The sequence below is a fragment of the Lissotriton vulgaris genome, chromosome 5 (assembly GCF_964263255.1).
Source record: "Lissotriton vulgaris chromosome 5, aLisVul1.2, whole genome shotgun sequence".
NCBI lineage: Eukaryota > Metazoa > Chordata > Amphibia > Caudata > Salamandridae > Lissotriton > Lissotriton vulgaris.
This window is the reverse complement of record NC_141693.1, coordinates 576,068,769-576,092,021: the sequence shown is the minus strand read 5'-3', so window position 1 is coordinate 576,092,021 and position 23,253 is coordinate 576,068,769.

Below are 23,253 nucleotides of genomic sequence, written 5' to 3'. Positions count from 1 at the left end.
TTTAGAGGATTGCCTCTGGATAAATACTGCCACATATTTTACAGGTTACTTTACCAGCATTAACTTTTTTTTGTCCTTCAGGGATCTCATAAAATTTCCAGATGAAGTGGTTCTTTGTTTTCTGGTGAGGAGGGTCCTCTTGCACAAATCCATCTGAATCACTGCTGGATGACTCCCTTGCAGCCATTGCTGTAGATCAGGAAATTAATGAGTAGACAATTCACAAAACACCTCTTGCTCTCTCCAAGTGCAAATCAATAGTGAGAGAAATGGGTGGGTTTCTCTAAATTTAGAAAAAAATAATTATTGAACCAATGAAAAGTGTTATTTACAGGTCACATGACCATGGGCTTCATCATTATGAAACCAAAACTGTTATGAACCAATGAAAAGTGTTATTTTCTGGTCACATGAACCGACGCGCTTACGCGACGCGCCTCGGGGCGCGGCCCGAGGCGCGCCGCGTAAGCGTGTCAGACGCCTACGTTGCACGATCGTATTCGCTCGAGTGCTTCCGGGTGCGCTTACGCCGTGCGTATTACGCGGTCGCGGCTACGCGATACGTCAAGATCATGTTTTCGTTTGCGATATTGGCGCTCACGGGACGCTCCCCGAAGCGCGCCCCGGGGCGCTTTTCAGAAATACGCTTTTTGGGGCGCTCCCCGAGGCGCGCTCCGGGAGCGCTCCCCCCAAAAATTAAAAAAAAAAAATGGGATAATTGTAGGGACAGGTAGCCCTATTCTGAAGTGGTTTGTAAAAAAATTAACTTTAGAAAAATATGTATTGTGCTACATTGGGCCTAATATATGTTAGAGCCAAAATGTAGCCCAAATGTAGCCCAAAGTAGCCCAATGTAGCCCAAAGATGGCCACCAGAGACCAAAAATTGTAAATGTAGCCCAAATTTCAACTAGATGTAGCCCAACTGTAGCCCAATGACAGAATGTACCAGAGTGTTAAAAAGAACAACTAGAGTGCTAACAGTCTTATTTATAAAGTGAAACTTATAGTTAGGAATTAGCATTAACAAAACCTATGAAATTCACTGAAAAAAACATAGGTTTCACACCAGTTATAGTTAGGAATTAGCATTTAAAAAACCTATGAAATTCACTGAAAAAACCATAGGTTTCACACCGGTTATAGTTAGGAATTAGCATTTAAAAAACCTATGAAATTCACTGAAAAAACCATAGGTTTCACACCAGTTATAGTTAGGAATTAGCATTTAAAAAACCTATTAAATTCACTGAAAAAACCATAGGTTTCACACCAGTTATAGTTAGCTGGAAATTTTACTGATATAAAACCATTGAAATTCCCACGTTATAGTTAGTCGGACTCACTATAACTTGCGCGTGCAATGCACTGCTGATGACATCACATATTACATCACTCATGACATGGTCAGTGACATCACTCATGACATCACTGATGACACCATCCTTGTGACACAGTGACAGACCTCCTCTCAGTGTAAAGTAACCCTTGAGACACATATTCAAAAATAGAAACTGAAATTTTTAAAAAATGGACATACCTATATCAGTTACAACAAGCAATTCTGTACTTCCACTATCTATATACTCATCCACTCATTCACCAACAGTTCTATATAGTCACTCATACATATACTCACTCATCATATGAAGAGATACACCTATACATTCTGTTACACACCGCCATTCATCCAAAAGTTACTCACACACATATTCACACGTGCAAATAAACTATTGAACAACCATTTATTTGAATATAGAGTTATACACACACTTCCACCTTACTTCTATTGAAAATTACACATATTTATTCTCTTAAACAATCACTTATAGAAACACATACTTATTTAAACAGGAAATCTTACAATCTCTTACTCTCACATATACTCACTTATATACATCAATATTCATATATACTAGATTAAAACATATGTAGTTACTGATAAAGACACTAGTGAGACAGTCATTCACTCACTAACAAACACATATAGACACTCATCCACCCATACAGTCCTGTACATATGCTGTCTTCAAAACACATACAAACAAAGAGTCAGTCACTCATGCATCTATGTGCTAAGTAATACCTCCACCAAACCATATAGACACTCATACTAAAACTAATAAAAATATCAAATAACCCATATACATACGCATGTAGCTACTTATCAACACATGTAGCCACTTATACACAAAGTGAAACACTAATATATGTATTTTAATATTTAAACATAACTCACTAATATTTATTTTTCAGAAAGACACATATTCACTGGATGGTGTCATCAGTGATGTCATGAGTGATGTCACTGACCATGTCATGAGTGATGTAATATGTGATGTCATCAGCAGTGCATTGCACGCGCAAGTTATAGTGAGTCCGACTAACTATAACGTGGGAATTTCAATGGTTTTATATCAGTAAAATTTCCAGCTAACTATAACTGGTGTGAAACCTATGGTTTTTTCAGTGAATTTAATAGGTTTTTTAAATGCTAATTCCTAACTATAACTGGTGTGAAACCTATGGTTTTTTCAGTGAATATATATATATATGTATTTAATATACATATTAGGGCAAGACATTATCTAAGCTAATCATAAAAATATTATACTTTTACTTTTAAATGAAATTTTGCGAAGTCGCGTTGGGTGCGTGCTGCCTGTGCGCAGGGTGCGCGGACCCCATGTGACCTGAAAATAAAAAGATTTGATTGGTTCATAACATTTCCTATTGTAACTATTGAAGGACCCCACCCATTTCAATCATTCTTCTTGGACCTTCTTTGAAGGAACATCTCACACCTGAGAAGAACTTTTTAGGGCTAATTTGCTTTATGCTACTTGCTGAATTCTGCACACATTGACTTCAGGACAGCAGCCAACACCGGATTCTGAGTGTTCTTCGGATGAAGAATTTGTTCCTGAACCTGCAGGCCCTGAAGGAGCTACATCAGTGGTTTGGAATATTTTTTCCATTCCAAAAGGCCTAAAAAAGGTAAATGCCACAAAAGTGACCTGCAGAATTTGCGAAAGGGCTCTTTCGAGAGGCGATCCCAACAAAAAATATTCCTGCGGTACAGCAAGTATGTACAAGCACCTCAAGACTCTGCACCCCATCAACCTGGCTTGGGAGGAGTGTAGAAGACTTTGAGATAACCCACACCTGCAGTGACTAGTACTTCTGCTACATCTTCATCGACAGCACATCCGGACATACGCCCAGAATTTGGTCAACTAAAGATCCACTGTATCAAGTGCAACAAACTACTCTACAGAGAGCAGTCTGTGGATCTAATCTGCACAGCACAGAGAAATCATCGCTTAGACTTTTTTTTCTGAAGTTGACTGCTTTGTCCGTCCTGTTTTCTTTTTAAAAATAACAAAAATCGTTCCAAAAAGTACAAAAAAATATGAAACAAAAAAACAACATAAAAAAGTTTTTTTCACAACTAACTTCTCTGGTTAAAAAAAAGAGCTATATTCAATGCAATTCAATTTAACACCTTGAACGCTCATGACAAGCTCAGCTCGTCATGAGCCACGGTGCTCCAACGGCTCGTCATGACCGTTGGAACGCTCGCACGCAGGGCTAATTCACCTGCTGTGCGAACATTCTACACAAACAGGTGTGGTCACGACGAGCTCAGCTCGTCAAGAGCACACGACCCCTGTGGCTTATGACGAGCTGATCTCGTCATGAGCACTTGAGCGCTCCCCCTTCCCAGCACAGCGGGGGAATGAGCCCTGCATGCAAGGGGTTAACTTTATTTCGGTCTTTTAGACCATAAAAGCACATAAAAGAAAAAAATAAAATAAACATTTCCATCATACACTTAATCAACAGTTGATTTTGATACATTGATTAGGTATTAGAAAGCACAATATCATGATCCATCCTTAATGTACAATTAAAACCAATTATCATAATAAATACAATGAAAATATTTTAAAATAATAAAAATAGGCAAGTTAAACTTGATAAAATCCTTCGGTCACACTCCTCATAATTACAATTATCAAAATATATGATATCTGGTAACTCCACCGATTTCAATTTTTAGAGGTTGAAGAAAAATTCATCGCTGGGTTCTTTGCAAATTTAAAGTGCAAATGCAAAATATGTCAATTATTTACTAGAATTACATGTTATAGTATTACAGTTTCAAACCAATTTTGGCTCTAATAATCTTCACATTATACAAGGATCTGGATACCCAAAAAACACCATTTGCGTGGTATCAGTCCTCAATAGACGCACAGCCTCTCTACAATGCCTAATATTTAAGTTATTGCAGAGCGGTTTAATCCATTTTTTCTTGGAGTGTCATATAGGGGACAGAAAAAAAATATATGTGCATTATCTTCCTTGACCTCGACCACATTTTTGCAAAACGTACACTTATCGTAATCCTTATCATCACGGTTACTGCCCTATTTGGATTTATTATTATTTGTTTCTGAAAACCTGTATCTAAATTTCAGGTACAAAGATTTTGCAGTTTGCGGACACACCTCATCTAGAAATGGTTCAAACTGAGCTATGTATTTGAACAGGAGAACTGATGATGTTGAAGGGTCTAAATTAGAATCATGTAGCAATTTGCTGTTAATATAAGCCCAGAAAGATGACTTAACTACCTTGCTACATGCCACGGTTAGTTCTAAAGGCTCCTCCCAATAGTGTGATAATCCTATTTTGTCTAACCAGGTTGACACGTGTTGGAACCATGACATAGCCTTATAAAGACCAGTACTCATTATCTCCTGCAAACCTTTTTTTATAATATATATATTTGTATGATAGTGTGTGAAAGTTTGGTTGAATGTATGCATAGTGCATAATTGAAAGAATGCATTAGTAGTGTATGGTGAATGTATAAGGAAGTGCTTCAACATGACACTGTAAGCTCTTTAGCTGCAGTGTGCTGTGGTACTTCTGAAGCACAGAGATGCAACATATGTACATAAATATGTTGCAAGTATATGCTTCCCTCTGCACTGCTGCTTAAACCACAGCCATGCGGTGACACAGGCATCCTTGCATAATGGTGCAAGGATATCTGTGTCGTGCGGAGTTTGTTTTTGTGCGGGAAGACACACCTTCCTGCACAAAAACTATCAGTGAAGGCATTTTTCTCCTTCAATGTATGCTGTGAAATGCAGCAAATATTGGAAGAGAAAAAATGAGGAGAAATGAAAACAATTCTCCTTGTTGTGCCTTGCTACACCAATTGGAGGATGGCGCAGCATTCACACACATGTCCAGATTTATGATTACTGATAAATCTGGAGATGTGTCTTGTTCTATGAGTCTTCTGTGCAAAAACCCACAGCAATACTTATAGAACGCCTCTTCAACGCAAAGTGGTGTGTATGATGAAGTTGTATTTACATGGAGAAGAAAAGCTACACAGAGTGCCTTTCCTCTCCTTGTAAATATGAAAGATTGTCTTATGCTATCACTATGTTACAAAAAGTGACATATTGTTGGGTAAGGATGCTTTTAATTTGCCCCATAAGTGTTTAGGTGTTGGCAGACTGTTGCAATAAGAAGGTATTGTTATTTCATAGATTGAATAAATGCATGAGAGTAATAGGAGGTAAACACAGAGTTATCTCTCCTATATGCTCAGAGAAGACTGATTAAAATGATTGCGGTCCTTCAATAGATACAATGGAAAATGTTAAGAACCAATCAAATCTTTTTTTTCAGGTCACATGGGATCCTATGAAAGAGAGATTCCAAAACTCCTTAGGTATAAACTGGGTATTTTAAATACTGTATTAATACTCTGTAGCTTCTTGCAGGTCTGCCTGCATAGTATATAAAGAAATTGACTTGTACTAGGGTTAGTGACTAGGCCAATCCTTAACTATATGAGTAATAAGTAGAGTAATTTCAGTACTGCAAAGAGATAACAAGATACATTTATAAGTACTTAGGTTTTGGCAAAGTGATAGGCTATGTTTATAGAGTGGTGGAGGGAAGGGATGGGGTCTAATGTGACATGTGCAAGCACACTCTGTGACATGTTTTAAGTTGAAGAATTAGGTCTCTTTTAATCCTGAAAGTCCCTGGGTCCTACTAGTGCACCAAGTCTCTCTATTGAATACCATATAGAAGCGTTGCAGAGAGGCGGTCCGAAGTTATGTCCCATTTTACACTTCTCTGCAATGCAACTTTCTGGCACTTTCTGCACATATCTGGTGGGTTAGCTAGCCCCCGGGGACAGGATTCAAGGCAACTTTATGAAGTAACTTAAAAAGCTCACCCAGCATTATTCCATACATATCTACTCCGTATATCCCCCCTTTCTTCACCAGTGTGCAAACACAACCCATTGTGCATTTTAATACTTACTTAATCTTACCTTCACAGTAATAGATATAAAACACGCAAAACATTTTTTTCTGTTGTTTTTTATGATTTAAATTTCTGAAAAGTTCAAATTTTAGAATTAGGATCTGTGAAAGAGAAGAAAAAATACAGTTATAATATATAATATTATATTTTTTACAACACAACATAATTTTAAAATTATATTATATATGTATAAATTATTTTCTTTGCCTTTTTTGCTGTTCTCAGAATATATTGAATTTCACTACAAACAGTGATTTCAATGTTACTCATCACATAACAGCGGGCAAAAAAAAAAACAATCAACAAGATTGTTTATAAAAAAAAGTGTATCTAAAATATTCTTAATAATCTCAACTATTTCTGAGCATTGCATTAACACTGCATCCTCAATACCATACCATATAATACAAATCACACATATATAAAATGCTTCCTTCTAGGAGAATTTTCTTACTTGAATATGAAAGAACTCAAATAATAATTCAATGAACAATTACTTTTATTTCTTATATAATTTAAATGATGTTCTTTAAAAATATATGCTGTGAGAATGTGCAAGAAAGATTCCTTATTTGAAATATATACTTTTCCTCTCAGGCCAAATAGTATTCCTGAAATCCTTTATACTAAAACTGTTCAATAGTAATTGTATTAATAATTTTTAACATATTCCTCATAAGCTGAATTATCTTCTCAAAACTTTGGCTTTAAAAATATTAGATACAAATTTGGTAGTAAGTAGTAAATAAGCTTTATTGCGATAAAAACATATCTTAAAAGCGTGAGACAGTACATTGGCATCATAAAAAGATTATATTTAGATAAACATAATTGATTAAATAACAATTACCAATAATTAAAAAACATGAGTTACGTCAATAAAGATAAAAACACAGTAAGAGAATAAAAAGTGCTTGCAAATGAGGGGGCACAGCAAATTATTGGATGTTGCTTAGCCTTTTCGATCTAATGGACCATGCACCTCTCAAAAACTTGGACAAGCCACATACATATAACGATCGGGTATCAGACTTAAAGATGCTCAGTGCTATGGAGTGGTTTCTAGTGTCCAAATCTCTGCATAGTGGTTTGAGCCAACAATTCCTGGGAGATTTATACGCTGGGCATGCAAATAAAATATGTGCAATTGACTCTATTCTAAGTTCGCAGTTTGGAGGAAAGGTGTTGTTTGAAAAGGAGCTTTCCATCGGGCAGTCAATTCACGTATAGGCAATGATCCTACTCTAAATTTGAAATACAGGGCCCTATCATAGGTCTTCTGTATAATACCTAGGAAGGGTTCATAGAATGCAGCATCCTTTATCCGCAAAAACTCATCCGTTATCCTGCCTAGTTTGGGATCTGAGTTGCCTTTAATAATTACCCAACTCCAGTATAGCTTCTTCAGTACTGCCTTGGTGGGGCAGTTCTGTTTTCCCATGCATCCTTGAGGCCCAAATCATAAAGCAAGGATTTAACATCTTTTATCCACTTCATTTTTTGCCTCCCCGTCATGGACGTAATTTCCGATAGGCCCTCTGCGTATTATACTTTTGTTCGCAACAACCGAGCCCACAGTAGAAGTGTACGAACTTTTGCCAAATCTTTGATTGAGTGACACCCTTGATCCAGTAACAGTGGAACTGTGGGAGTGGTCTGGGGAAGTGTCAATAATTCTTTAAGGAATTTGTTTTCTGATCTTACTTGCTGATCCATGTTGGTTGTACCCCAGATTTCGGCTCCACATAGGGCCGGGCTCACTCCTTTCGACTTATATGTATCAAGGACCGGAGCAATCGGTCTAGATGTTGAAGATCGATGTTCCCCAAGTATATCACCCACTACCCTTTTGTGATTTAGCAGCATTTTCTGTATATGTGGATTCCACTGCATGGTGTCAGAAATGCGTATACCCAGGTAGTCGAATACAGTGACCCTTTCCAGGGTTACAAGGTTCAGGACTGGGGGCCACCCAAGTTTTTTGGGTGGATTCAGTACCAGATACTTAGTTTTATCAGAGTTTATTACAAGCCCTCTCAGGGTATAAAAGGACTGGAAATTATCTAAGAGGCTCTGTAGGCCGATAGGCGGTTTAGAGATGAGGAGGGTATCGTCAGCAAATAGGAGAGTTGGAATTCGTTTGCCTGCCAGGCATGGTGCATCAGGTGGAACTCTCTGCAAGTGCTCCACCACACCATTCAGATAAAGTGAAAAAAGAGTGGGAGCAAGGACGCATCCCTGGCGGACACCCCAATTCACTGGAATTCTATCGGTTTTCTGCCCTTGAGAACCCCACCTCACCTGTGCAAAATTTCCTTCGTGGAGCCTCACTAGTTGGGATATTCGCAGGGATCCCCAGTTCAGACAACACTCCCCATAGACGTTCCCGAGGCACCAGGTCAAAGGCAGTCTTTAGATCGATGAAAGCAAGGTAAAGACTGCCCTTGCCTATGAGAACCACCTTCCAATAAAGAAGTAACAATCTAAATACCTGTTCTGTGGACCCAGTACCAGCCCTAAATCCAGCTTGGTAGTAAGAAAGGAATTTATTGTCATCAGCCCATATTAGGATCCTCTCTAGGACCACCTTCCCAACAACCTTTTGAGTAGAGTCGATCAGGCTTATTGGGCTGTAATTGGCAGGGTCGTCTCTGCGCCCCTTCTTATAAATTGGGACGACCTCTGCCCCCTTCCACAACTCTGGGATTGTGGCAGCCTTATCAATGGCATTGATTAGAATAGAAATAAACCTTCCCCATTTGGCCGGGTCAGATCGAAGAAGATCTCCGGGGATACCATCGGGACCTGCTGCCTTATATGGTACTATACACTTGATGGCATTTTCCACTTCCTTTTCGGTAAAGGGGTAGCTAATAAGTTCCCCCGAGGCTATTAAGGGTTTTTGGGAAATGGGTTCATTTTGACCTCCCTGCGGACTAGAGTAAAGTTTTGAAAAATGGTCGAACCAGATTTGGCTTGTTATATTGCACTTTATCAGATCACAAGCTGGTCTATTCTTGATTCTGATAATATTCCAAAAGCGGCCAGCATCCCTCCCAATGCTGGCCTTCTTTATTGCTTGCCAATACTGTTCCTCCCATTCCTTCTTCGTTTCTGATACGGTCGCCTTATACTCTTTCCTGGCTAGCTGTATAATCGCTTTGGATTTGCTCTTTACTGCCTTAATTAGTGCAGATTTCTTCCATCTACAATTTTTTGTATACCATCTGTCATTACCATTTGGCTTTTGTGGCCCCCTCGGCACCCCACCTTTACTTTGAACTAGGAACAGGTTCCTCAACGCTTTAATAGTATCTTGGAATATTACCGACACCCTGGCTGGATCATGTTGGTCCACAGGAGTCGTGTCTAGCTCAGTAAGTGCCACTGACAAAACAGCCCCTATATCCCAAAATTTCCCATCATCTATAGCGACTTTGCACCATTTTAAGTGCCTCTCACAATTAGAGAGACACACTTCTGATGTTAACATTATTTTATCTTTAGCCACAGGCCCATCCATGGGCAGCCACAGAGAAAGTGAATTGTGGTCACTATCGGCAGTTGGATGTATTTCCATATCCTGCACAAAATGCCAGAGTTTGAAGTCAAGAAGGATATAGTCAATCCTTGAGGAATGATTAACCCTGTTATACGTGTGGGTCCCGGCAGGATCTGAAACAGTCCTGCCGTTTTGCGGCCCTCAAGCCGAACTCCTTTACTAATGAGTTCAACTGGACGGCCAAGTGCGACCACCTCTTTATCGGATGGATAGATAACATAGGAATTCCCCTCTTAGCATCATCTTCGGCAATGTCAAGAACGTCCTCTGCCACAAGGGGCTTGAATGTGCAATTGAAGTCCCCTGCGACCAGGACGTGCATATCGTGGTGACATTGCCTGAGTTCATTTTCCAGAAGTGTAACTGTAGGGGATAAGGCTTCTCCTTTTGTTCCTCGGGCATATATATTAAATATCTCCAGGGTTCTCCCTTTCCGTTCGCCCCTGACCGAAAGCCTTAAAATATCAAGGGAATTACATTGCATCTGCTTAATACTGCAGCCTAGGGAGATGCTAACCCAAATTAAGAGACCGCCCGAGGAGCGCCCTCTCCCTGACAGCGAAGGCACTGCTGGTACAAAATAGGATGTGTAACTGACCTTATGATGGGGCACCACACTCCAGGTTTCCTGGAAAATATAAATCCTGTGAGCCTTAACCAGATTATTCCAATCGGGCTGGTCTGATTTCTTGGAAATGGCCGCTATATTCCAGCTAAGAATCTTTAAGCCATGATCAGCTGGAGTTAGATCCTGAGATATATATGTTGGCACAGAGTATACACTATCCTGTGTCGCAGTAGACTCAGGCATCGGGGGTTGCGGGGCAATGGCCTGTAACCTGGGAATATTTTTCGGCCTGGAGGTTTGTTCTGGTGAATTCGACCTGGTTTCATGGGAGTCAACATGAGGAGCCGGAGTGACACTCATTACCTCCCTAGTTACAATATCATGGCATTTTCCCCCGCCCTCATGGGTCCCACTCTTGCTCTTAATATTTGTTGGTTTAGTCGTTAGTCTGTTCTTGCAGATAGCAACTTTAGTTAGAGGGACACTATTGAAAGTTTGTGGGTACCCACTATCAGTCATCCAAATCCTATTGTCAGCTTTTGCCACCGGTATAGGGGAACATATTTCCCCATGTCAGTATGCATTTTCTATCCCATAAAAATCTGGACATCTGTTAGGAGCAGAAGCTAGAAAATTATTGTGGGTAGCCCCACCTTGCATCCTTCTCAAAATCGGATATTGGGGATTCTGTGTATGTTGCGAGTTGATGAGTGGAAAATGGAAGTGGCTCAAATCGTAGGTGCCGATTCCATTCCAGTCTCTGTCATACTGTTGGTCACATATAAACCTCGCGACACGTGCATCCCTAAAATTTACGAGAATACAGTCCCCAGAAACATCCTTAGACCTGTTGCCAACCCAGTTAACCCTTCATACAAATAGAACTTGACCATCCATTTGGCTCGGGAGCGGTCTATTCTTATTCAGGCAATAAGTATTTTTGTTTTTCAATTTGTGATAAGATTCGGTTTTGCCAGCCTTACGTTGAACAACTCCAGTTAGTACGACTACATAAGGTAGACATTCGGGAGGCAAATTAATATGACTTAAGGTATGACTGGCTGGATTTTCTATACCGATCTTTGTTCCTATTACAGATATATCATTAGGATGCCTATTTATTATACTTTGGCTATTTTCTGTTTCCCGACCCTGCATAGAAGAGTTTCTGGGAGGCTCATTAGCCTCTTTATCTAATGTTAGATTCATGGATTTTCTGCCTGTCTGGGCATTATGGGTTTAGGTATTCGTAGCTTCCGATGTAGTTCCGGATGATGACCCAGGGGTTGCAACAGTGGGTGGAGATACCAGCACAGGTGGAGGTGTAGGATCTTTCAAAAGATTTTGTGTTGTTTCAAGATAATCCTGAGTATTTCTTGCCTGTAGTTTAATCAATGTGTTTAGGGAAAAAAAGTTATCTAGAGAAGCTTGTTCGAATCTCTGGAGCCTCTCAGATATTACTTTTATCCTCTCGAGTAGCGGGAGGACGAGTGATCTCACTACTTGCTCTATCTGAGCGATAGGGAAGGTCTGGAGTATTGGGCCTGTTGATGGAAATGAATTTGGGGTGGGGGATACCAGCTCTATCAAGTTTCAAAGCACCGAGCTGCCGGCAGATGGTTCATCCCTTGCTAATTAGAGCAGGGAATTCTCTGGCGTCCCGAGCCTATTATTTTCTCGGTCACCTTATGTACTTTTATTTTAGGTTTTTTTATGTTTTTGGACGTCCCCCTTCTGGCCGCTACCAACTCTTCTTCTTTTGGCAGAAGCTGCTTTAGTCCCTGCAATATTCGTTGTCTGAGGGTGCGCTAAGATGCCCATGGGAGGCATTATATTACTGGTGCATACAGGTTCCCTATCTAAGATATCCACCTGTACAGGGTTCGAGAGATCTGTCTACACTAAATGTCCCTGCACTACATACCCCTGGGCACTAGCCCCTGGACTATGCAAGCTAGCCAACACTTTGCTGGTTAAATCCCTATTGATATGCTCCTCTACGTTGCCAGGGGAGGTAACCAGTATTAATGACCCCAAAGAAGAACGCCTATGGTTCAGAGCTCAACGGAGAGGCGTCGCTCAGTGATAGCGATTTCGTGTTCAAGGACCGAATAGGCTCTAGTGATAAACTGGCCTAATGTGCAACTAACAATGTAGTCATTGGCGTGTAAAACAACTTTTTACTTTAATATTACAACAACCCCAGAGCTTGAATATGGGAAAGTTGTGCAACAACGTGTATAAAGCCTTACGAAAGCAAAAGTAGTGGGGGTTAAGTTAGGGGGGTGGCCCGGCCCGGCCTCCACTGGCCCGTGATTGCCGCAGACAGTCCCGCCCTTGTCCCGGGCTTCTCCCACGCGCGTTCCATGGGACGAGAGTCCAGCCGGAGCTTTATGCGCCTCCTGGCACTCAGTGGTGGCGTTTGTGGCGTCCTCGCCACACTCAGGGCTGCTGGGAAGTGTAGTCTTGTGGCGGAGCCCAGCCCGGCCAAGGAGAGAAGCGGAGCCAAGCCCAGTCTCAGCAGAAAACAAACCAAGCTCGGCCTCAGCGAAGAGCGGAACACAGTCCGGCCTGAAATCAGCCCCAAAACAGGATACAGCACTCTCCAAATGTGGTAATTCGCAAGGCAAACGTTGTTCAAAAACCAATATGTCCATCCTTTACTGCATTTTAAATAGACAGTGTAATGTCCAGATGTTGTTGAAGGACCATCATGACAAATAATTGCTACTGCTACAAAAGTTCTTCCTGATATTGATACTTGACTTGCTACAAAATCTTTAATTAAAGTTTCAAATTTTCTTCCATCAGCTTTACCACGTTGTATCATTAAAATTATATATTGTCCTTATCTTTGTACAAATAATCTTGATAACATTTCTTATTTGCATTGGCTATACTCCATGTTTTGATTTGCTGCTTTAACTAGTTTGTTGAAAGACACTTTTGTACTGTCAGATAACGTCAAATATATAAATCTTTCTGTATCTATGTTAGTGCTACATGTAAACATACAATTTTCACATTGATGTTCCCATTTATAAGAAAGGCCAAAAAGATTTTCAATTTCTATTTCTTCATTTTCCAATACGGCAACCATATACATTAGAATTACTTGAGCATCTTGTATATATCCAAAAGATGACGAATATCAGAAACGCTTTGCATTTTACTTTTATCAATCCTACATTTTTCATAAACAGAATGCAACAAGGAACAAAATCTTTTTTCACGATTCCCCATAACTTGCTGTTGCAAACTTTCAAGAAAAAAAAACAACATTGACCACCACATTAGCATAACAGTTAATACCTGAACTATTTTCTAACTGATAACCAACAATCTCTTCAATAGTATCCTTTTTCTTTTTACTTGCATTCTCACCATTATCTTGATTTTTTTCCTTGTCTATAACTTCAGTACAGATATTCTCATATCTTCTTTTTCAACCCATTACACGCTTTTCAAACACAAGATATTCACCTAAATTTGGAGCATAAGCTCTTCTTAACCTACTATACCCTTTTAACAGTTGGCATTTGCAATAATCTTTCTCTCATCAAAATCTATCAAAAACAATCAGATAAAATTCTGACTTGAGAAAAAGCAACATATGCCATACCATCTTTAAACAAGGTACTTCCAATGTTCTCCAAAGCACTGTCTACACTTAAATCTTGAGATTTATGAATAATGACTGCATATGCCACAGAAAGTGGAAACTGTTTTCTACGAACATATAAATCTTTAACAAGCAAAAAATAAACTGAATAACTACCGATTTTGTTTACTTCTTCAATTTGATCAAATTTGATTTTTAAAGATTCAATTCCATCTCTATTTTGATAATTAACAAAATCCACAACTTTAATCATTGCTCCATTTAGTAAACCTTTTTCTACATCTAAATGGCGCCTTAAAATTACCCGACATTTTTTACATACATATAGATTCTTTTCTAAACCAGCAGTTTTAGATATCGATTTTTCTAAAGAATCCAATTTTGTTTTCGATTTTTCTGTCAAAATAATAGTGATTCCTTCATGCTCTATTTTATCAATTGCTTCCATTTTTAATATTTCTTCATATTTTATCTTCAAAAGTTGTTCATTGAATATAGAACACTTGTGCAGTGTTGGCATTAAGCAGATTATAGTTTTTTTTTCTGCAGTTTTCATATATATTTTCTCATGACCTATATTTTTATTTGGAAACAAATTCAAAAGTAGTTGACTTTGCAAAGCGTTTTTGCCATGTTCTGTCAGTAATCCAATTCTTACTCTTGAAGAATAGTTCCATAATCAACATAATTTGCATGTCGCATATTTGTAATGAGTTCCTATTATTCAAAATATGACTAAATATTAACATTTCCAAAACTACCCAAAGGCTTTCTGGTGTCTTCATGCACAAGTGTTTTAAAAACTGGTTGTCCTTTTACAGGACTAATTTGCAGTAGATCTCCCAAAACGATGGCATGGTTTCCTCCAAATAAGACATTGTACTCTGTTTTAGGAATCTGCTGCATTCTTAAAAGCACAAAAGCAAGCATTAAGTTTAAGACTATGCTTACCTCATCAATAATTAGAAGTTTCATTTTCTTTAGCACTCTTGAAACTTCATAACAAGCTCTTCCAGATAGCTTTTGATGGTCCAATTTGTTTTCATGCTCTACAGGTAGGATAAGTTAACGATGCAATGTAATTCCTTTAATGTTGTGCGCTGCCAACCCAGTTGGAGCAGTTACAACACAAGACAAATGTGTGTCAGTTGTTTTCTGTATATAACTGGTCAATACTTTAATTAAGAAACTTTTTCCTGTTCCAGCTTGACCATTGACTTACATTTGGATAGGTTGAAATGATGTGAATGTGCATTCTTTCATTTTCTGAAGAAATCCATGGTCAATCTGTTGTTTTATTTGGTGATATATTTTCTGTTCAGCATTTAATAGTTCTTCCAAATGTCTAAGTCCATAATATCTTCTTGAACCTCATGCATTGTTGTTTCCACTTCATTCATGGCGAATGCTGCTTCATTTTCAAGAATTGGTTGTCCTAGTGGATCTTGACTCAGTGGAGCAGAACTTTGACTGGCTTCTTGATCAACTTCATTGTTCAACATTTTTAGATAATTTGCAAAAAACTTACATTCTATGGTATCTTTACAATCATTGAAGGAATCTTCATTGCTTTGAAAATCTCCAAGTAATTCCAATTGTGTACGCCACTGTTTGAACAGTTGAAAACGTGATAAATAGTAAAATTCCCTTTTATCAAGAGTGTCACAACTTAGTTTTCTGTGATTAATCAATTTTCATTTCCTTTGTTTCACCAAACTTCCTTCAGAACCAATCACTTCACATTTTCCTTCATTGATGTTTTCTACAACATTGCGTTTAAAACTGTAGTTTTGAGCACTGCATAGAGACATATGTTCTCAAGATGATGACTTCTATTTGGATAATATGTGTTTTTCTGCTAAGTATTTGATTTCTTGTACAGATTTAAGTACTCGATTTTGCGTTGCAGCAAGACCTAGACTCACCCAAATGATTCTTCTATATTTTGAGTATAAACTTGCAGATAATAACCGATCTGAGCATTCATACGCTCCAATTCCTCGCTGGGATAACATCTTCAAACTGAAACTGTATAATTTCTTACTAAAACGATTCTCGTGAGAAATTTCTTCCCACATTACTTTCTATTACGTCGTTTCTGATTTTGTAATGTAGGATGTCACATACCGGTCAACAGCAATGGAATTATCCGCAACATACTGAATATCCATATTAGCATTTCACAGTGAGAGAATAACTGGATTCTTCACTTCTTCTCAAATTGTATGTATTTTTTGGAGATTTTTTGGTGATGGTATGTCTCATAGCTGACATAAAACTGTTTACTCTTCCTTTGGATATTGCAGGACGTGGAAATCCAAAACGACATTTGGTATAAAACTTTTCCTTAGACTTGTACTTTCGCCGACAGTTTTTTCCACATCGATGACTTTGGAATCGTAAGACTTGTTGTCTAAGTTGTTTTCTTGTGGTTTTTTGGTATAGCACATGTGGCATATTCTTCAAAAAAGACAAAACAGTATCATCTGAATTAGTTCCAAATTTGGGTGCATCCCTGATCCATATCAGCATATGCCTTTTTATTGCAGATAAAAGACATCATAGCTTCAGATCTATGATTGAAATATCTGCATACATTAACGAGATCCAAAGAGCATATTTCTCCAGGTATCTTGTATCCAATATTTTTTATATTCAAATTTTCCTCTCGAAGAAATTCCAGTAAATCATCCCAAGCATATTCAGCACAGCTTAGGGTAAGGAACCACGTAGGAGTTCCTAAGTTCTTTAGCATACATTTAAGTTCTCCATGACGATGGTAACAATACTCAATCGTGCCACGCTGACATGCCATCAAATTAATTAGCTGAGATTTTAAATGATCATCTCTCTGCTGTACTTTAATCATAAATTACTTTGCTGAAACATTTTGAAGATGTACTCCTGTTTTCAATATGTGGTTGACTGCATATGAAATTCCAGACATGTCACTCTCAAACAAAAGATGAAATATATATAGGATACATTGTCAAAATATTGGATCTTCTGCATACAATCTTGTTGTCCGATATTCAAATACAGGAATCAGCACAGGTCATTCATTATATTGTCCACCTTTTCCTGTAGGGAACAACCGCGGAAAACAACGAGCTTCTAAACTTTTTTCCCATACATTCATGGGACTTCCCCCTTGCTTTTTTTCAATTGGAATAATTCAATAGAATTCCCTACAACCGCTTTTGAATTAAGTGGATGTACACTATAAAATTCATAGATTTCTTCAGTTTTAGACCTGTCCACTTTTTCAATTTGTCCACTTGACATTTCAGTATCATCTTCTAAAAGTATTTTGTCTTCTCCCACATACACATTTTTATAGTACTCAGTGTTTTTTATCAGATACAATGTTGCCTTTCGCACTTTCCTAACATCTACTAATTCTTGCCAGATGTTCTTACTCTTAGTAGGAACACCATTAACTAGAATAACTAGTGGTTCATTTTCTACATTCTTTGCACCAATAGTTTCAATATTTTTCTTTAAATCTAGAGGTAAACATACAACTCTTCCTTTTAATCCTCGCTGTAAATCTGTAGGAGGCAATTTACCTGTTTTAGGCTCCATACGAACAATAGCCTGAAAAGGGGGCACACATTGAATTAGAATAGACTCATAGGTATTTCAATCTATCCGTTCTGGAGGAACAGTTAGCAACTCCAGATTATTATGGACAGCTCTAGCGGGCATTTTATTCTCATCTAATTTGTTATAACAATATTTGCAAATACGCTGGTCAGAATCCAATTCAAAACAATTCTCTACCAATAAATAAGTTGCAAATTCCTTCCACTTATCATTATTTTCTCTTTCACTTTTCTAATACAGATCAAGAGTCCAAGTTTGAATTTTATAGTGAGTTCACCGACAACAAATACAAGAATAATTTGGCCTTTCACCTGAAATCACCTTAAACTTTGTAATTTATTCTTCCAAATGTTTTGTAGTAGTATGTTGCACATTCTCTTCAACATTTTCTTCTATTAATGTGCCAGTTTCTGCACTATCTTGTTCAGGACCAAAGTAACAAAACTCAATTTCATCACAAACCTTCTTCGCATCTGATACTGACCCATGCCAAAGTGCACTGTTCAGCCAATTTAAAATTAGTGCTGGAAATTTTGTATAATACAATCTTCTGACTAACTTTCGCATTTGAGAATGATGTACTGCTAACATCCTGAAATGATGAAAATCACTTTTCAAGAAAGAAAAGCCAGAGAATGATCTTGCAAACCAGTATTGGTTCTCACTCTGCATGGATCTAGTCCTTGCAACATCTTAATCTTTTGTTTAATACTTTTTTACTATATTCTCATAAGAAATTGCGTAAAATATCAATAGATTTCTGTTGTACACTACAAATACTACGCAATCCCAAGTAAACACTGGGGCTTTAGGACATCTCCCTAGAACTTCAGCAGCTATCACTTCTTCTACATTTCTGGGAGCCATCTTCTCTTTCTCAATATTCCAACCATTTCTAACCTCATCAGCTCGACCACTGGTATCAACTGCATGCAATTCATTTACCTGGGGGCATTGCTGGAAATCTTACCCTACCAGGCAGCTCGGCAGGACACAGGACACCGCGCCTTCACCCTACCGCTCTCCCCTGCCGCCGCAGTTGCTATCGCGGCCGCCGAGAGGGGGGAGCGAGGCAAGGACAAACTGCCTACATTTCCCAGCGTCCCCTGCTGGGACACCGGGACTCCGCCAGCAGCGTCACTTTCCCGCGCCCGGAGGCGCATATAGACGAGACACTCCAGCATAGGAGTGGGGCTCCTATTTACCTGGGGCATTGCTGGAAACCTTACCCTACCAGGCAGCTCGGCAGGACAAAGGACACCGCGCCTTCACCCTACCGCTCTCCCCCACTGCCACAGTTGCTATCGCGGCCGCCGAGAGGGGGGAGCGAGGCAAGGACAAACTGCCTACATTTCCCAGCGTCACCTGCTGGGACGCCGGGACTCCGCCAGCAGCGTCACCTTCCCGCGCCCGGTGGCGCATATAGACGAGATGCTCCAGCAGAGGAGTGGGGCTCTCATTTACCTGGGGACATTGCTGGAAACCTTACCCTACCAGGCAGCTCAGCAGGACACAGGACTACGCGCCTCCACCCTACCGCTCTCCTCCGCCGCCGCAGTTGCTATCGCGGCCGCCGAGAGGGGGGAGCGAGGCAAGGACAAACTGTCTACATTTCCCAGCGTCCCCTGCTGGGATGCCGGGACGCCACCAGCAGTGTCACTTTCCCGCGCCCGAAGGCGCATATAGACGAGACGCTCCAGCAGAGGAGTGGGGCTCTCATTTACCTGGGGGCATTGATGGAAACCTTACGCTACCAGGCAGCTTGGCAGGACACAGGACACCGCGCCTTCACCATACCATTCTCCCCCGCCGCCGCAGTTGCTATCGCGGCCGCTGAGAGGGGGGAGCGAGGCAAGGACAAACTGCCTACATTTCCCAGTGTCCCCTGCTGGGATGCTGGGACGCCGCCAGCAGTGTCACTTTCCCGCGCCCGGAGGCACATATAGATGAGACGCTCCAGCAGAGGAGTGGGGCTCTCATTTACCTGGGGGCATTGCTGGAAACCTTACCCTACCAGGCAGCTCGGCAGGACACAGGGCACCGCGCCTTCACCCTACCGCTCTCCCCCGCCGCCACAGTTGCTATTGCGGCCGCCGAGAGGGGGAAACGAGGCAAGGACAAACTGCCTACATTTCCCAGTGTCCCCTGCTGGGATGCCGCCAGCAGCATCACTTTCTCGTGCCCGGAGGCACATATAGAGGGGATGCTTCTCCTGACTTGCGGGACGTGCGTGGGCGAAGCCGGGCTGAGCCCGGGCAGAGGGCGGGCCATCTGTGGCCATCAGGGGCCAACAGAGGTCAGGTCAGGCCATCCCTCTCGGCTGCCAGATGGGGAAGCGCAAATTGCACACCAAAGAAGGGGAAGGTAAGAAGGCCAAGGTGCCCCGAAAATCGGAAACCATAATTTCTTACTTAACTTCTGCGGTGGGGGCATTAAACGACCAAATTGCTACCGTAGAGAAGGAATTGGGACTTGATTCACACACTGATTCTATGCCCACTCAAAACGTCGAGACCTCTCCAAGTAGGGCACCCCCCATCCCTCTAGAACCAGACATTATTGTGGTTAACCCGCCTCAAGGTGCCCAGGACCAACAGACCTCTGTAAACACTTCCCAGAGAGCCAGCCCAAGGGGGTCCAGAAATCTCAATGATAACACAAAAATGACCAGTAAGGGTACCAAAAGGAAGAAAACCCCCAATCACAGCAAAGGGAGTGTGGCCAACACATCCTACTATGGGCTTCCAACAAATGTATTGGAATTGATGGAGGGACTAATTGAATCCCATTTGGAGCCTATTCTTGTGAACATTGGCAAGGACATTGTGGACTCCTTGAATCTTTGTGTCGCAAATATAGTCAAGAAATGTGAAAATATTGACAAATTCCTGAAGGATGTAAGGTCCCACCTTACAATTCCCACTGATGTTAATGCCATATGTGTTAACCAAACCAGGGCGACTAGTCCGGTTATGGACACAGAGCCCCCTTTGGGTGAGGATATGTAGACTATCCCGGGAGCTCCTAGACATCAGGATAAGAGGCCATATTCCACACCGGGGATACAAGACATCTCTTACCTGATGAGGTTATACATTCAAGCTCCCCACACAAAGATCGACATACCCCTATTTATCGTACCCCAAAATTACCCACACTACATCTTCCTCCACAAGCAGCTCCATTAGTGGTAATTCTGTCAGGAATCCCATCCCTTAAAAATGGTGCTGTAGAAAGCGAGAACGAACTCCTGAACAGAACTAAAAGGTGGTGCTCACAGTTTAGTAGTGGGAGTATTGATATTGCTTCGAGCATCATTACGGCTAGAAGGGTTGAGTGGGTGGGGAAACGGAAAAAGACCATTCCAGGAGACTGTGCAGTTGTCAACTTCAACAGATCAAATATTGTGGATACTCTGCTATGGGACGGCTCAGACCTAGATGGACAGGGCATTAGGCCACTTCCTCTGGGTTACTTCTATCCGCCACCCAATTTTCTAAAATCTGTAGCATGTCGGCCTATAGTCCCTATGACTTACTGTCCTATTCTGAATGTTAACAACACCATACGTTACTCCTATCAATCTCAACAGGCATCACTGAGGGCAGCAAAAACAGTCACGATTGACAAGATTGGCACAGGCTCTAATCCTGAATTAATATTAACAAATAGATTTTCTGCCTTATCGAGTCTAGACATAAATGAGTGACAACTATCCATAGAAACTGACAACTCGTTCAACATTGTCCTTGACAATCAACTGCTTCCCCATTCCTCGTTCAAAATAATTAGTTGGAACGTGGCGGGCTGGGTAAAAAAGTAAAAGATGATAGATGGTTACACTTTGTGGCACAACATGAGATCATCGCTCTACAAGAGACTTGGGACACAAGTGATCTTTTTTATTTAGACGGTTACTGTAGTTTTCAAGTCAAGGCCATCCCAGGCCAAGGAGGAAGACCTAAAGGTGGTCTATGTATTTTAACCTCACTTAGACTTCCAGGCTCATTTACAAATTTGGGGTTCCTTTCAGCAAACCTACAAGGTTTAGAATGGAGCCGTCCCAAATACCCTAAGATTTTAATTCTGAACTTTTATAACTCGCCAGAGAAGGACACACACAATTTGCACCTAAATACAGTGGCTTCTTACTTAGAACATTACAAGTCAACACAAAAAGCTATATTCGATATAATCTTAATGGGAGATTTCAATATCCACCCCTGCGTTTGGAATTGTCTGGCCAAACACAACATAGACCCACCTGGCTCAATCTCCACACACTTCGAACACTCGCCCAAATGCGAGTTGCTAGGAGAACTTCTTGCAAATAGTTATCTTTATGAAGTCGAGGGAAGTGGAGGGGAGGAAAGGGCCCCAACCTTTGTAGGTAGAGAGGCTGAGACTGTATTTGATTATATTTTCGTCTCCCCTGGTGTAGCTCAGGTGTGCTCCTCCATTGAGGTCACAATCTCGGTCTTTAGTTACCACAATCCTCTGATTCTGACCATACACAGGGGGGAGGACACAGACAACCAGAAGGTAAACGAGGAGTGTAATTTTGATAAACTTATTCCCAAAGACCAGGGGAGGAGGCTCAATTGGGCTAAGGTGGTACCAGGGACTTTTATTAAGGACCTAGAGCATAAAGTAAAAGAGGACATGGCAATATGCCTAGATGATCTGGCAGATGGGAAAGAGGTTATAAATTCCTTCACCACTATTTGCACTCAAGTGAGACTTGACCTGAAATGTAATAAGAAGAGGGATGGTCCTGACCAACCAAGGTGGTTCGATGAGCCTTGCTCAAAAGCCCATAAAGAACTTATGTACGCTGTAAAACAAAAAACAAGAAATAGGGAAATGGTGGCCGTACTTAGAAAAAATTATAAACTTGCTATGGCTAACCGTAAAAAATGCATAAAAGAGGAGGCTTGGGAAAACCTCATGTCAACTGATGTACTGAAAGATAGCGTTAAACTCTGGGCTGTAATTAACCACTCTTACTTTTCTGGTACGAATAATTCAGTGAAAGACTCTGTGATCCTCGATGAGACATGGGTAGCCCACTTCAGTAAAATATATAATAGTGCAGAAGAGTATACATCAATGGTGGACCCTACAGAAAATGGCGTAGAACCCCTTTTGCGATTCAAGGAAGTGGACGTACAAAAAGCCATTGTAGAGATGACGAAAAATAAGGCTCCGGGCCCAGACGGTGTGCCCGCAGACCTTTATAGGACCCCCCTGGAGTTTTGGACTAAGATACTTACGAACGTCTTCAACTCCACAATAACTTCGGGGTTCCCCTCAACTTGGGCAACATCATCCATAATACCCGTCTTTAAAAAAGGTTTAAGATCTGAACCTGCCTGTTACAGGCCGATCTCGCTGATTGACTCTGCCGTCAAAATCTTGGGCAGAGTCATTCTGCGGAGATTAGGCGAACATCTGAAAGAGAGAAGGGTCCTCTCGGAATTACAATATGGGATCAGGGCCAAAAGGGGTACTCTCGATCAATGCCTTAACC